This window comes from Oncorhynchus gorbuscha, linkage group LG03 (assembly GCF_021184085.1).
Source record: "Oncorhynchus gorbuscha isolate QuinsamMale2020 ecotype Even-year linkage group LG03, OgorEven_v1.0, whole genome shotgun sequence".
In the NCBI taxonomy this organism is placed as follows: domain Eukaryota; kingdom Metazoa; phylum Chordata; class Actinopteri; order Salmoniformes; family Salmonidae; genus Oncorhynchus; species Oncorhynchus gorbuscha.
Window position 1 is genome coordinate 75,894,365 of NC_060175.1, and position 16,570 is coordinate 75,910,934.

A 16,570-nucleotide genomic window follows, 5' to 3' on the forward strand; every position below is an offset into this window, starting at 1 on the left:
TGAGCTGTTCACAATCAGTTGTTCTGCTACACACTTTAACAACCTTCAACACCACAGGTAGTATACTAATGGGCCTGTAGTTACTCACGTCAGCAGGGTCACCCGATTTAAAGATGGCCGTTATTATGGCCAACTTCCATACCCTTGGAAACACCCCCAGACCAATAGATGTGTTTGTGACCTTAGTAATGGGGCCAATGAATGACTCTTTGTAGTTTTTAAGAAAGGTAGAGTCCAGCCCAAACACATATTTGGCTTTAGAGTTATTTTGTGAGCTAATCACCTTGTTCACCTTTGACTCAGAAACCTCCCTTATGTTAATTATGATGAAGACAGGTTGAGTGTCATTCACTAGCACTGAGCCCAAGAAACCAGTGGAGGGGTTCTGTGTCAGTACCCTGACAGAGTCAATAAAGTAGTAATTGAAGGCTATTGCTATTTCGACTGCATCCTGTGTTAGATTGTTATTCACCATGATTTCTAGTCTTTTTGCAGTGTTACTATGGTCTTTCCCTGTTAACCTTTTTAGATTCTCCCAGATCAATTTAGAATGTCCCTTTGCTTCACCAATTATGTTAATAAAAAAGTTTACCTTGGCCTGTCTGATTTCTTTCATCACCTTATTTCTCAATGTGGTAAACCTACATCTGTCATGCTCTAATTTGGATTTTAGGGCTGTTTTTAGAGCATAATCTCGTTCTTTCATCAAAGTGCTCTTTAGGCCAGGTTTGGATTTGCTTTTCTTTAGGAAGCAATTTATGGTAGTCTGGATTGTGAATAGAAAAACCTGACTATCAGCTTCCACATTTGTATAGGACAATAGACCATTCTAGTTACTTCCCTTAATTGCATTTTCAAAATAATTTAATTCACTCTTAGGTATTCTTACTTGATCCGGCTTTCTAACAGTGGAGAGGTTAAACTGCTCTTAGACAGCTTTCTGGCTATAAGTGTCAGATTATGATCAGACAGCCCAGTAACCATATTGAATGATTTAGTCACTCTCTCTGATTTATTACTGAACACCAAATCAATCTGTGTTTCAGAGCAACAAGTCACCCTGGTTGGCCCTTTAACTAGCTGTGTAAGGTCAAAGGTATTAGTGATCCGTTTGAGGGTTTTCCTACAAGACTTGTCTTCATAATTAATGTTAAAATCTCCCATTAAGATGACCTCTTTCCCAAAAAACACACTTTTGGTGGAAGGTGGTCTATACATTCCATTAAGGGTAAAAGACACTTGGGGAGACAGTGTAAAGTTCAGGCCAATACATTCTAGTTCATTATCACATGACCACTCAATTTGTTTACATCAGATATGTTCTTTAACGTAAATCATCACACATGACTCGAGAGTGATTGACACATTGAAAAAAGAAAAAAATTCTGTGTTTTCTGACGACTGGTTTTAGGCCATTTTGTTTAGTTTTGATTAGGGGAGGTTCGGTAGCACAATTAACAATCCCTCCCGCCTGCACTGGATGCAGAGAACTACTTAAAACAGCTTGCGTACCAGAAACAGAGTCAGGGATCGCATATAGCGACGTGGGTATGTTTGAAGAGTCAAAGTCCATCCTGGAGCCGGGTGAGTCGAGAGAAACCATGGGACCACAGCCTCTGACTGTGGTGGTATGTAAACAGCTACAATACATACAGATGAAAACTCTTTAGGTAGATACTGTGGTCTACAGCTTATCTTTCCATACTCGTGAAAGCGGTAAATGACCTTTTCATGGCTTTAGACCAAAGCGATTGTTCTCACTATATATGCTACCTCCTGGTGATGTCATTAGGAAACGCAATGTCAACTGTCAGGATTTGGCCAGGGTTGTTCCGGTTTTTGGTCACTAGATGCCCCCATTGTGCCTTTTGACCTTTTGTTTTCCCTTGATCCCCATTATTATTTGCACCTGTGCCTCGTTTCTCCTGACTGTATTTAAACCCTTTGTTTTCCTCTGTTCTTTGCTCTGTGTTTGTATGTTAGCACCCAGCCCTAGTACTCTGAGAACTCTTGTTGATCCCGGTGGACTCTTGTGGAATTCTGTTTTTTGTTCTTGTTTGTTTGTTTTTTGAGTATCTTTTGAGGCTTTTTGTGCTTTACCTTCCACCTTGTGGATTTACCTTTTTTGTCTTGGAGGATTACCTTTGTTCTTGTAGGATTCCTTTTGAGGTTGTGGAGTTACATGTTTTCCTGAAGAACTTCACTTTTTACTTCATTAAATACACAGTCTCAAGTACTGCTGTGTCTGCCTCATCTTCTGGGTTCTGCTGACTATTCGTGGCTCAGTTGGTTAAGTGACTGTTTCTCACTCCAGAGACCTGGGTTCGTAACCGGGTCCTGACAGTCAACATCCACTGTAATGCAGAAGACACAGAGCTGTACATTTCAATGAAACATAGGGAAGCCCCAAAATTGTCTGCCATGGAAGCCTGTGTTTTAGACATAAGGAAGTGGATGGCGGCAAATGTTTTACATTTTAAACAGCGACGAAACAGACATGTGAGTTCTAGATCCCAAGAAACAAAGATCTGCTGTCGGATCTGACAATTTTTGTAACAGTATTTTTATTGAAATTTCACAATTTTCACCCATATTAAGAGATACAGAGACAAAGCACACAGAACAAAAAGAGAAACAGCCCCCACTTACCCATATCTACGTGCATATATATACACATACATACATACATACACATACATACACACATATACATATACCCATGCATATACACACACCTATGCATACATACACGCATGCACGCACCCACCTATACACACCCATACATACGTACACCATTTCTCTTCCCGCTCTGTGCCTCTCTCACCCCATCACCATCATTGCGTCTCTCAATACATACATTTTAAACAAACTTACAAACAGAAATTAAACAAAAAAGCTCAGTTTAAACCAAGAGGTTAGGTTCCACACATGGAACGTACAGTGTAGTTCTGAAATACATAGATCCCCGCCATTCTAAGAGAATCCTTGCAGCATAATAGTTGATACCTCAGGTTCTAGATAATTTAGATAAGGTTCCCATACTTTGTAGAACTGGTCTGTTTTAGAATGCAATGTACATGTCAGATATTCCAGAGGCACCCATTCAAATAGTATCTTATGCCAGTCTTTAATAGAAGGAACCTTATCACTAATCCACTGTAAAAGGATGTTTTTCCTCGCTGCGAAGGTAAGGATGTTGTAAAGCCTCCTTTTACAGACAGAAGTAACATGCCTACTAGGGAGACCTAACAGTAAAGAAACTGGGTCCAATTCTAGATCAACCCCTAGGATCTTTTCAATTTCTTGCAGGACACCAGACCAGTATCTTTGTATTTTGGTACATGACCATAAACAATGTGTTAGGGTGCCTGTATCAGTTTTGCATTTAAGACACTGAGGGGAAGAGGAAGTGGGGCTAAAAGCATGTCTGCGATTTGGGGATATATGCAATCTGTGTATTATTCTTAATTGGATTGCTCTAGTACGGTTACATATAGATATTGTTTTTGCATATCTCCAAATGTCCTCCCACATCTCTTCGTCAATAGTAACAGACAATTCTTTCTCCCACACTTGTTTCACCCTCTGTGTGTTGACAGCAGAAAAGGACCTTAAAGTATCATAAAACAGACTTACAGACATCTTCCTTTGTGGGAAAAAAAGCATTCTTTCAATGACAGACACATCAGGGTTACCAATTAAGGTGGTGCTCTCCAGAATATAATGTCTTACTTGTAGGAAGCGGAAAAAGTCCTGCTTTGGGAGTCGATATTTCTCGACCATCTGCTCAAATGACAATAAAATCTTATCAGCAAATAAGTCGTTTAGCCTGCGTATGCCCTTATTAAGCCATAAGTTAAAGCCAGCATCCAGCAATCCTGGGCTGAAATCTGGGTTGTTAAGAATTGGGGTAAGAGCAGAGGTTAGTTTGGACCTTCCCAGGAAGCGTTGAACTGACCTCCATACTTTGAGTGTGTTAAGTGTAACTGGATTATTGCAGTGTTCTTCTACAGACTTGAAACTTCTGAAAAATAAAATATCCTGTAAGGGGTATTTTGAAAGAGAAGTCTCAATGTCTAACCAAATAGAGGAGTCATCATTTGTGATCCAGTCAGAAATATAACAAAGGTGGGCACACCATTGATATAACTTGATATTGGGCAGGTCCAAGCCGCCCATAGAACTTGGCAGCTGCAATATTGCCATCTTAAGTCTTGGCTTGCGCTTACTCCATATAAAGGAACTTAGCCATCCATTTACATCCTTTATTACCTTATTGGAGAGTAATACTGGGATCATTTGGATTGGGTAAAGTAGTCTAGGTAAAACGTTCATTTTCAAGAGGGATATTCTACCCAACCAAGAAATGGGGAGGGAGTTCCAGCGCTCCAGATCCTGTCTTATTGTATCAAACAAAGGAACAAAATTGGCTTTGTACATTAGCTGGAATTTAGGAGTTACAAATATACCCAGATACATGAAACCTGAGGGAGACCATTTAAAAGGGAAGGAGGGAGAAGTATTAGGTACAGAATGCAGGCTACCAAGTGGCATAGCCTCTGACTTAGTAAGGTTAATCTTGTAGCCTGAGAATCCGCTGAATAATTCAATAATATTAATAAGAGGTGTAATTGAAGTCTCGGGACTAGAGATGAATATCAGGACATCATCAGCATACAAGCTTATTTTATGGTGAACATCACCAATGAGCAGCCCCTGTATAGCAGGCGTTACCCTGATGGCCTCGGCCAGTGTATAGGGAAGCTATTTGACCGTAGCCCATTAGTAAGGACAGCAGCCTGAGGATCATCATATAAAACTTTCACCCATTTTATAAAGTTGTCCCCCAGACCAAATTTATTTAGAGCAAATAATAGGTAAGACCACTCCACACGATCAAATGCTTTCTCAGCATCTAGGGAGAGCACAAGACCATCCACAGCACTTTGTTGGTAGGCTTGAATTACATTAAGAAGCCGCCTGGCGTTGTTGCATGACTTACGGCCCCTAATGAAGCCAGTTTGGTCTCCTTTCACAATTAGTGGCAATGAGTCCTCTAATCTTGTGGCTAGAATTTTAGAAAGCAATTTTCTATCCACATTCAGAAGGGAAATTGGTCTGTACGAGGAACAAGACTCTGGACATTTTCCCTTTTTGAGAATAAGTGAAATGTTGGCTTCTCTCAGCGTTTGAGGGAGTTGGTCATTTGAAAATGAGTGGTTAAACATATCACGCAATGGCTCAAGGATCAGGCCATGGAACTCTTTATAGAACTCACTACAAAACCCATCTGGTCCTGGGGCCTTACCATTTTGCAGATTCTTAATTGCGAACATTATCTCTTCCTTGGTAATAGGGGCATTGAGGAGGGACCTCTGTTCTTCGGAGATAGTAGGGAGCTCAATCTTACCAAAGAAGTTCTCCATTAATTTGGGTGCATCCTTTGGCAGTTCTGAGGCATAAAGGTTTGTATAAAATTTCTTAAATGAGTCACTTATCAATTTATTTTCATATAAATGATTACCATCAGAATCAGTAATAGTAGCAATTGACTGAGAGTCAGCCCTCTTTTTAGCTAGGTATGCCAAGTACTTTCCTGGCTTATCGCCATGTTCATATAGCTTTTGCCTGACAAATCTCATTTTCTTTTCAGCGTCCTGTGTTAGGAGAGAGTCTAACGTTGATCTAATGACTGATATGTCCTTTAATAGGGCAGGAGTGGGCGTTTTAATGTAGTCCTTCTCTTTAGTTCCTAATTCACCCTCTAACATTTTTTGCTTTTCCCGCTTTTTCCGTCTCTTAGTAGCTGTGTATGACATAATCAGACCCCTGGCATACGCTTTACAGGTCTCCCAAAGGAGCGAGGGGTTATCTGTTGATTGAGAGTTAATAGAGAAAAATGCTTTAAACTCTGTTATAAAATATGATGTGAATGTATGGTCTTTAAGAATGGTTGTGTTCAACCTCCAATGTCTTGACCGATTGAATGCCCCGTTGAGTTTTATGTCCAGGATCACCTCAGCATGATCAGATATGACTATGCTTCCTATCCTAGCAGATAAAACAGACTGCAAAGACGTCCTGGGCATAAAAAAATAGTCTATTCTAGTCTGACATCCATGAGGTGCAGAGAAAAAAAGTGAACTCTCTGTTGGAGGGATGGAAAGCTCTCCAGACATCCGCATACCCCAGATCATCACAAATAACTTTAAGTGACTTAGCTTGAGGAGAGAGTGAAGCTATACCGCTGGGAGACTTATCAATAGGGGGGTTCAACAAGCAGTTAAAATCTCCTTCAACCACTGCAGTGTCTGAGTTTAATTCTGAAAAGTCTAGAAATGCTTTAGTGAGGAAATCAGGGGGGTGAGCAGGGGGGAAGTAAATATTCATTATGGAAATGTTCTGCCCTTGTAAAGTACCATTAATTATAACAAAGCGACCAAATTTATCTTTCACACAATTCAAGACCTTAAGTGGTAAGTTCTTTTTCACCAGAATTGCTACCCCTCTACTTCTGGATGTAAATGATGAGAAAAACACTTGACCAAACCCTCCTTGTTGTAATTTCAAGTGCTCCTTATCATCCAAATGGGTTTCTTGTAACAGGGCAATATCAATATTTTCTTTTTTCAAAAAAGACAATACTTTCTTCCTCTTAATGGGGTTATGGCTCCCTCTAATGTTCCATGTGCATACACGCAGTCTGTTATCTGCCATTGCATCTTGACCATTCAATATTCAGACTGGATCCTACTGTAAAAGTGGGGTGGTACCTTTTTCCATGTGTTGAACTCTCCTCCATCTCACTGAGCATAAACAAAAAATATGAACCCTGAACTCGAACTATACTGAACCCAAAAATTAAACATGTAAAAATCCAAAAGGGGGTTTTCCCACTAGCTAACATACAGGGGATTTCAACTCTCCAATGTAGACTCTTAAGTCCGCATTGCCGCTCAATAGCCTCATCCTTTATATATATGGAAAATAAAATCAATAGAAGAAGATTGAGGCTATTCCACCTAAAACCAAGCCTGGGCACCAATATGGATTCACACATATCTCAGCCTGAGCTATAGCGGCTATTACTTTAGCAAGAAAAATAATAAAGATACGAATATTACTGAGCCGGAGTACGTGAGGACTCACACCACTGTTTCATGATCAGATTCAACCAAAAATAAGCAAAGTTATTCAATGCTGTGGAGGTGCAGCTTAGAGTTATTTACCCGAGAGAGTCAATAAACGCAGCAGCCTCTTCAGGTGTGTAGAGCTTTCTAGGTGATCCGTTGACCATAATCTTCAATGTGGCCGGGTACAACAGTGCGTAGTCCATCTTCATTCTCCTGAGTCGAGCCTTCGCCTCATCAAACGCTTTGCGTCTTCGTACAACCGCTGTGGAGTAATCATTGAAGAATGAGACCTTTGGACTTTTATGTTGACTACCAACAGAACCGATGTTTCTAGCCGCATCCATGACGCGCTGCTTGTCGGTGAAGTTGTGGAACTTTATAACCACCGGCCGTGGGCGCTGATTGGGGCCCGGTATCGGTGCTTGAGAGCGATGGGCTCTGTCCAGCTTCACACGACCAGCCTTAGTGTCCATTTGTAGGTAGCCAGGGATCCATTCCTCAAAGAATTTTACTGAACGTGTCCCTTCAGAATTTTCCGGGAGTCCCACAACACGAATATTGCATCTGCGTCCTCGATTATCCAAGTCGTCAATGTGCTCCGCCATTTCGCGCACCTGTTTCTCAAGTGCTTTTATCTTAGCGTCCATAGATGTAGTTGAAGTTTCCACTGCAGCAATTCTTCCTTCCGCCTCAACAACACGTTTCACAACGCTCTGTATTTCAGCTGAATGGCTTGCTATTGCTTCCAAGACCGTTCTTATCTTAGCATCGATCACTTTAGTAATGTTATCAGTCATCTTTTGAATTATCAGGTCCATTGTGCCTGGGTCCGCAATGGTGTTAGCTTCGCTAACGTTAGCTAGCTCCTCGTGCACATCCACAGGGGTGGTGGTTTTGGTCGACTTCTTAGTAGTTCTATTGGGCATGTTGTCGGAGATTTTTGCGAAATAGTCGTCAAGACTCATTATATGGTAACTTATTTAGCCAATTCTACCACTTTTTCAAGCTAGGAGATTAATGTAAGAATATAAATTTACGAATGCCACGAGAGCTCGCTGAAACACCGTGTTCTCTCTACGGCGCCATTTTGTTCCCCTCGGATCTGACAATGAATCTTGATGCTTGTACAGTCGTCAAATAAAACTGTGAAGGATCAGCATTACTCTGGACCCTGATCTCTTTATTGACGAACATATAAAAAAGAATTGCAGCTTTTTTCCATCTTCGTAACATTGCAAAAATGTGATTTTTTTTGTCAAAAAAGAATGCAGAAAAGTTAATCCATGCTTTTCACTTCAAGATTAGACAACTGAAATGCTGTACACTCCGGTTACCCGGATAAGGCACTAAATAAACTTCAGCTAGTGCTAAATACGGCTTCTAGAATCTTGACTTGAACCCCAAAATGATGTTATACTATTCCAGTACTCGCATTCCTGTTAAGGCTAGGGGTGATTTCAAGTTTTACTGTTATCCTATAAAACATTACATGGACTCATCTCTCTGATTTGGTTCTGCCTTACGTATCTACACATACATTACGGTCACTAGAATTTCTAAAAACAGCTGTAGGCTTTCTCATATAGAACTACATTTTTATGGCATGGTCTGCCGATCCATTCTAGAGACGCAGACTCTGTCTTTGCTGAAGACTCTTCCATAGGTCCTTTGATTGGGTGTAGTCTAGACCCAGGGGCGCGAAGGTGAACGGAAAGGCACTGCTGTGATGAACCACACTTGATGTCTCTGCCTGGTCGGCTCCCCTCTCTACACTGGGTTTCTCTGCCTCTGACCCTAATTATGGGGGCTGCGTCATTGGCTTGTTCGCGCTCTCCCATGCCGTCCCTGGGACAGATGCATTACATCATGCCAGGCTTTTTCACTAGACTCGACTTGAGTGGGTTGAGTCACTGGCATGATCTTCCTGTTCGGTTTTTGGCCCCCTTCGGCTTGCACAGTGGGGGAGATCTTTGTGGGGCCCCCGTCCCCCTGTCTCAGTCCTCAGTATCTAACTGCAATCGTCTATGTGCTGTGGGGCTAGGGTCAATCTGTCTATCTGGTGTCCTGTGAGATCTTAGCTATGCTCATTCTCTCTCCCTCTCTCCCTCTCCCAAAGGACCTGAGCCCTAGGACCATGCATCAGGAATACCTGGCCTGATGACTCTTGGCTGTCCCCAGTCCAAACTGGTTGTGCTGCTGATCCAGTTGCTGCTGTTCTGCCTGCGGCTATGGAACCCTGACCTGTTCACCGGACGTGGTACCTTGTCCCGGACCTGCTGTTTCCATTCTCTCTTTCTCTTTCTCTTTCTCTTTCTCTTTCTCTTTCTCTTTCTCTTTCTCTTTCTCTTTCTCTTTCTCGCTCTCTCTCGCTCTCTCTCGCTCTCTCTCTCGCTCTCTCTCGCTCTCTCTCTCACTCTCTCTCTCGCTCTCTCTCTCTCGCTCTCTCTCGCTCTCTCACTCTCTCTCTCACTCTCTCTCTCGCGCTCTCTCTCGCGCTCTCTCTCTCGCTCTCTCTCTCGCTCTCTCTCTCTTTAGGTTCCTGTCTTTCTAGGGAGTTTTTCCTAGCCACTGTTCTTCTGCATTGCTTGCTCTTTGGGGTTTTAGACTGGGTTTCTGTATAAGCACTTTGTGACAACAGCTGATGTAAAAAGGGCTTTATAAATACATTTGATTGGTTGAAATTTGATAGTACTGTTGACCAATCACCGACGAAGGGATATAGATTTCGTCTACTGGTGAAAAGATTTTGTGTGCACGAATAGTAAAAAAAACACTACCGAAGACTAAAAAATCTCAAACTTTCGCCATAATATCTGCTCAAACTGCTTTGACTGGGAAGCATGCGGTAAGCATAACACTTTCAACACCTTATGACGCGATGTTTTATCTATCTACCCAGTATGTGCTGAGAAAAAAGGCCACCACTGAGCTATTTCTGCTCACAGACAGACTAACAGGACTACTGATGGAGTACTCATCCAGGTGGATAGGATATATGCTAGACTGGTATCCATTTAACCATCTGAATGTTAATCAGGAGTCTTTAAGCGCAAGTCACGTAGCCACTTTTAAAAAGATAATCACATTTCTTTTATATCAATTAAAGTTGTATAGCAAAGCAGTACTGAAAGATTTTTAAAGAGTTTGAAGTTCAAAGAGATGAAAGTTGTGAGTTATTTTATGTCCTTTTAGAATCTTTGTAAGGAGAAGACAGCGATAGAAAAAGTGGAAGAGGGTAGAGAATTGAGAGATAACAGAAAAACATGAGCAAGAGAGACAGAAAGGGGGAGAAACAAAGAGAGGAAAAATGGATCAGAATGTTGTAGTGGGATAAGAGAGTCAAGGAGACAGGCAGAGAGAAACAGAAACTGGGATATGCCTTCCAAAGCCAAGAGAATGTTTCCCATCGTTCTGAACATCTCCCACAGAGTAGGGGGAAATTACTAGCACACACACACACACCGGATGACCTATCAAACACGTCATCTCACCACAGGCCTAGCAGCATTGTCACTACAAGGTCTTTCCTCCTAAACCATTATAATTAGTCCACACCAAACTCCTGCAGTTGACCCCTATGGTGGTACGGGAAATCCCCGGAAAATTACTGCAACATAATTGGGAAAATTCTCTTCAAAACAACAATCTCATTTGATATATCTGGCAAATTAAAATAGTTTAAGGACAGAAACTTGGACTAGAAATAAGACCTAATAATTATGTGCTTTGAAAAACAACTCGTTTTTTTTAAGTCAATGATTTCCCTTGAATTTCTCCAAGATCTTTTTCCATGGGACAAATAGATTGACTCATTTGTGATGCACATCTACCAACATAACTGTAATTTTGGCAGTCAATTTGTCTTTGAAAGTGCACTGTACATACCACAAAATGATCCATATCATCTCTAGATGCCATCTCTGATCGTTTCCTTTCTTTCAAAAATGTTAATATTAATCTTCTGCTCGTTTTAGCTGATAGGCTCAATCTAATTGCTATGCTCAGCCATCGAGTGTCTGAGTTTTTAAAAGCAAAGTTATAACTTCCAGCTCATAAAATATTATAATAGGAGGTGGCACTGCGATGCCTAAGGTAGTAATCATGTCATCATGACTGGAACTCAGATCAACAGGGGTGCCAGAGAGTCATACATAACTCCTGGTATACTCATTCCACCCAAACACCCTCTGTTTATGTCGGGGAAATTAAGTGGGAATATCATTACATTTGATATAAACCTGGGGCTAATCGTCCTGGTTTTGATTACTATGACACTGAGGAGAATAGAGGCTTCATCAGCCCTGACATCTCAAGTCCCTGTAGTGCCTATCAAGCGCCGCATTTCCCAAACTCGGTCCCGGGGACCCAAAGGGTCCAGGACTGAGTTTTGGAAATGTTAATGTCGTGAAAGCAAGAGAAATAAACAGAGTGAGGACTCCAGATGCCTGTGGTTCTGCCCATTAGCTGTGTAGAGACAAGGTATCGTAGAGTATCCAGGGTGAAGTGTAATAGCCACTCCTAAGATGACAACATGTGTCCCTCTGCATTATTGGTTCTCCCATTTCCATTAGGGTTGAGATGAGCCTCTCTACCCCTGCCTGTCCACATCCAAGGAATGCACAGGGGGATGGGCACAACACTGGTGCCAAGACCCACACATTTATGCAACACACATCAGCCATGAAATTGAATTCATTCAAAATGCTGCCAGTGGCCAGGCAATGGGATATGAATCCAGGCTGTAATAACATTCGCACTAGTCTTTTTCTACTAGCACTGACTTTGCTGATCACTACTTTATTGAGGAAAATACAATTATTATGACTGTAACAGGTGGTTTCTCTGGAGAAGAGGATCTACTAAATGACTAAAATGTACACTGAACAAAAATATAAACTCAACATGTAAAGTGTCTGTAAATAAGCCCAATTGTGGGGAAAAACGGATTCTGTTTGGCTGGGCCTGGCTCCCAAGAGGGTGGGCATGGCTCCCAAGTGGGTAGGGCCTAATTTATAGATTAGGGCCTAATTTATAGATTAGGGCCTAATTTATTTATTTCAATTGACTGATATGAAGTGTAACTTTGTAAAATCTTTGAAATTGTTGCATGTTGCATTTATATTTTTGTTCAGTATGAAATGTATTTGTTAAATGCATGTGTTGAATATAGGGAGTCGACCTATAAGCGATCTCTTTTCACACAGATACACACACATGAATACAAATGTATGTAGACTCCGGGTTCAGAACGCTGATTATACAGACTTAATTAAAGTTTTAGATTATACACGTAGTCAATTATCTTGGGCTCACATAATCATAATCGTATTTTGCTTGGAAAAGGTCACGTCTGTCAAGGACGGCTTCCCAGAACAACAGTATTCAGTAGACCTACAGACTTACAGCAGGCCTACAATACCTACCTCTCTGAATTGCTCTGTTTCAACCATTTCTCCGAACATGTGCCCTCACATTCACCAATAGTAGCATGTGGCTGAAGAGTTCATCTGAACCATAAACAGGAAGAAAGCCAATCCATTTGCTTCTTTCTCGACCTTTTTCCCTCGACTACTGTACCAATGACATCCAATCCTCTAATATGTATGAAAAGGCCTGCTGTGGAGGTTAGTACAAGGCTAGTGGCCAAGAGTACGTCCACCATTTTCATGGGTTCACAACAGAGAGCAGTGGAAAGTTGTAGCGGTAGATTGAGTCATTTAGATTCATTAAGTATGCAAAAATGAACACTCAGTGCTACAGGTATCGTAGCCTAAAGGATGATCGTAATGATATATGGGAAACATTTTTCAATTGTTCTCTTCCATTCATATAAAAATAGCATGATGAGAAGGACTGGTAAGAGGATGAATTCTGCTGGTCATATGGTCTTATCTTGGCTTTTTTTCTCAACTCACCCATTATCTGCCATGTGATGTAATGAAAGTGGCTTGGCTTGTCTGTTATGGTTGGTGGGTTAGCTTGATTGGATTGTTGCTCCCAGGTGCCATAGAAAGAAAATAAAGGTCAAATAATTGTCAAGAATACGTAGATGAAAAACTAAGGACAATGTCCTTCTGTAGCTCAGTTGGTAGAGCATGGTGCTTGTAACGCCAGGGTAGTGGGTTTGATCCCCGGGACCACCCATACGTAGAATGTATGCACACATGACTGTAAGTCGCTTTGGATAAAAGCGTCTGCTAAATGGCATATATTATTATTATTATTATTAAAGTGCAATTCCACCACTTTCCGACTTCCTTTTAATTATCACCAGCACAATACCAGTGTCTAAATATGTGAAAACGGCCCCCTTTACTACGTTTTGTAGAAAAAAAAATATAAAGTTACTAAATTCTACCCGATGACATCCTCAAAAGTTAAAAGATTTTAAGAAACTATGATTTTCAAACACTATGAGATTTGCGGTGACGTGGGGAGCAAAAAAAGACTCCCTCTGGCCAGAAACACGTTGGGGGGGTTTAGAAAATCACTTTTAATCCTACCCTGTGATGATAAAACATTTTGAAAACATTTCTTCTTATCTTTTTAACCACAGATCATAGAAACATGCAATTTTCACAAATGTAGACACTGGTATGGTGATGTAGATAATGAATATGAGATATTAAGTGGTGGAATTGCACCTTTTTTTCATAGATAGCATTAATGATATCTATTGTCAAATTGATCATACTTGTTTGCCCATTAGTGCAGACAGCCTATGTAGGCCTATTGCACATAGTCCACGTGCATGACATTAAAGATTTTAGCTGAAATAAAAAATTGTAATCCAGGACAGGTCACCTTTAACTCCAGTGCAAAGGAAAGTTCCAGAGGTTCTGTTGGAAAAATTCCAGCAAGTCACTCCGTTTAAGTAATGTTTTGCAACAGAATCGGTGGAATGAATACACCCCTGTGTCTGTCAACAGGTATGTTCAGGGCAGGCGCCTTGGCTGTGAATGGAGAAGTGAGTATGAGAATGATCATATAGTGACATCTACTGGTAGTTGAGCAGTTGGTACTTAGAACTTTAGGTTATAAACCGGGGGTTTGTTCAGGACCACAACATTTTACAGCTGTTTGCAATTAATCAATACATCGGAATAACCACTACTCCCTGCTCCAGACTCTTTGTTCCCTGCAATACTCCCAGCACCAAAGATAAATAGAACTATCTGTAACGACAGGCTTTCACAGTCTTGTGGCATGCAGGAGAATCGGGTTCAAAGCCTGGCCGTTGACATAAAGCAACTCCCACCCCACCCACCCCAAAACACTATACCGGCAATAGCAATACCAGCACTACTCTTTAGCCCAGGGGTTCCCAAACTTTTTCACTCAGGCCCCCCTTCCAGCATTGAGGAACATCCTGCGCCACATCTACAGTATTTCTATGGGCACAAGCACTGTTCATGACACAAACTGTTCACACCCGTCTTGTTGGTGGAGAGAACATTTTGTGGGTTTAAAGCTTATTTCCTGCAATTCTACACATTTTGTCATGGGTACAGAGAACGTGTTATTCGTTTCAAAGCTAATTTTCATGCAATTCTAAACCTTTTGCCATGTCTAATATTTGACCCTCGCCCTCCGTAGGCGCTCCCCACAGTTCGGGAACCACTGCTTTTGGAATTTCAATGTTGCTGAAAGTTTATTGCTACCTCCACTAGATGAGAGCATTGTCAAGAAAAAAATAAGTTCCAGGGGAAGGCCTTTACAGTTTTTTCCAACTGCTTACACACAATCTTTTCATGTCACACAATTTTTGAAACCTCTCACTCAAAGTGCAAAACTACACACCAAATAACCAAACCCATACGCTATTTATCAGCCTTTGAGTCAGTTGTCAATTGCATAAAACACTTTTTTCAAAACACTATACACAATTCTCTACCTAAAACACAAAAATCTAACAGGAAGTGACTTGCTTTCCTTTTCCAAACACGACCAATCAAAATGTTACACTTATTCACCAGGTCACACACACACTCCTAATATGTGCAAAAACGAATAGCTTAACTGATCACTAACCAATCACTGCTTTACTGTAGTATAGGTCTATAAATAGGTCAACGGTCAGATTACCTGTTTTGAACAATGGATGCCAACAATGGACAGAGAGCAAGAGGAGTAGGAGGGAGAGGAAGAGGAAGAAGAGGACGAGGGCAAAGAAGAGAAGGAAGGAGAGCCATCTCTGATGGGATTAGGGCAACACACGGTTTGACCATGAGAGAGGCTGGACTGAGAGTCCAGTCCAACTTGAGTCGATTTACAGTGGCGTCCATAATTCGAACCTTCAGAAATGAGAACAGGTATGCTACTATCTAATGACTATTTTAGCATTACAGTAATGTACTGTAAAATACTTATGACTGCATAGTATTGCATAAACATTTGTAACTCTAAGCCATCCATTTACTACACTGCATTGAATGAATGAGGTTGGTTATCATGTTGTACTACATTTTTTTGTACATTGTTTACAGTTCCTATGCTGAACACATACTGTGTTTGAATTCTGTACAGAGTGGAAAGGCAAAGACATCATGGAGGACGAGGACGCTTGTTTACTGCAATTATAAATATGGTTTTGGCCAACAATGCAATTAGGATTCGAGAGATAAGAGAGGGCATATCTTGAATAATGCCACCATATTTAACAACATCAATGCTGTAAGCCTGTCGACCATACAATGCATCCTCCAACGGCACCGAGTGACGATGAAACAACTTTACAAGGTGCCATTTGAGAGAAACTCTGACAGAGTCAAGAATATGCGACATTACTTTTTAGAGGTATGTATGCAACACTACTTCCAGTACTTCAGACATACCATATTTACTCATCTGTATATCATTTTGTCTGTTACAGAGAGTATTGGAGCTGGATGCCCATGTAATTCGCCATGAATTTATTTATGTGGATGAGGTTGGCTTCAAACTCACCAAAGCCAGGCGTCACGGAAGAAATGTAATAGGACAGAGGGTATATTACCAATGTCCCTGGACAGCGTGGGGGTAATATAACTATGTGTGCTGCCATCACTCAAAACGGGGTCCTCCATCACAATGCCACACTGGGTCCGTACAACACCGGCCATATGCTCACTTTTCTGGATGCAATTTACAAATGCTTGTCCCTGATCCAGATCAGGAGCCTGCTAGATTTGTGGTTTTATGGGACAATGTTAGTTTTCACCGGGCTGCTCTGGTCCAAAACTGGTTTGCCACCCATCAACAATATGTAGTTTTGTACCTACCCCCATATTCACTTTTTCTAAATCCCATAGAGGAATTCTTCTCATTCTGGCGCTGGAAAGTGTATGATCGCCAACCCTATGCCCACATGCCGCTTCTCCAGGCAATGGAGGACGCATGTGGGGACATAGAGGTTGCCTCTGTCCAAGGTTAAATACTTCCCTCGATGTTTGGCAAGA